This window comes from Salvelinus sp. IW2-2015, linkage group LG15 (assembly GCF_002910315.2).
Source record: "Salvelinus sp. IW2-2015 linkage group LG15, ASM291031v2, whole genome shotgun sequence".
Classification (NCBI taxonomy): Eukaryota; Metazoa; Chordata; class Actinopteri; order Salmoniformes; family Salmonidae; genus Salvelinus; species Salvelinus sp. IW2-2015.
In genome coordinates, this window is record NC_036855.1 from 344,391 (window position 1) to 345,488 (window position 1,098).

The following is a 1,098-nucleotide window of genomic DNA, read 5'->3' on the forward strand; positions in this document are numbered from 1 at the left end:
ACTGGGGTAGGAGGACCCGCGAGCGAATCACCCGCGAAACACGCCGGCTACAGGGGGACGGTGAGGGCCTCGGCGTGTGGTGTCGGAAAAATCAACTACAATCACTCAAGCCAAAGGGAGATGATCGTGGGACTTCAGGAAACAAAGAGGGAGCACCTTCACATCGCGGGACAGTAAGTGGGAGAGTGAAAAATTTTAATTGCCTGTCTTATACCATCTGGACACACTGACATGGTCACCACAACAGCCGAGTGGTCTGAGAAGGCGCAGCAGCTGCTTTCAATCAGGAGGCTTGAAGAATATTGGACATTTGTCCAAAACAGCTCACAAAACTTTTACAGATGCACAATGAAGACATCATGTGGCTGTATCACCGCTGGTACGCAACTGGCTCCCGCTCACAAACCGAAGATCTCGAGGGTAGTGAGTGTCTGCACAACGTACACGGGGGCAACTACTGCCTCCGAAACTACACACCCGATGTCACAGGAAAGGCAAAAAGCATCATAAGGACAACAACACCTAAGGCCACTTCTGCTGTTCACCCACCGCCTATCGTCAAGGCAAGGTCAGTACAGGTGATCAAAGCGGGGACGAGAGGACTGAAAAAGCTTCTATCTCAAGGCACTCAAGACCTGTTTTAAGCCATCCACTATTTGAGTGGCTGCTGCCAACTACTGACGTCAGTTCACCATTTTAAGTTAATAGACATTCATGTTAAATGTTCCTAGACTTAACAATGCCACTTTTATAATTTTTACCTACTTACTTATTCATATGTAATGTAACCTATACCACTCGCGATCTTGCCTATGCGTTTTGATACATCATCATTTATTATTTTATGTAATATTTTTATCCGTTTACACTTTGTGGTATAAGGGTAGTTGGTTTGTGAATTGTTAGATTACTTGTCAGATATTTGCTGGTCGGAACTGAAGCCCAGCATATTCGTAATCGCATTAGTCTGCTAACTGTTGTTGTGGTAGTAGAGTAGAGTAGTGTTATAGAGTAGTAGTAGTAGTAAGTAGCGGTAGCAGTAGGCAGCAGCAGTATAGTAGTCGTAGCTAGCAGAGCAGTAGTAGTGTGGAGTATATA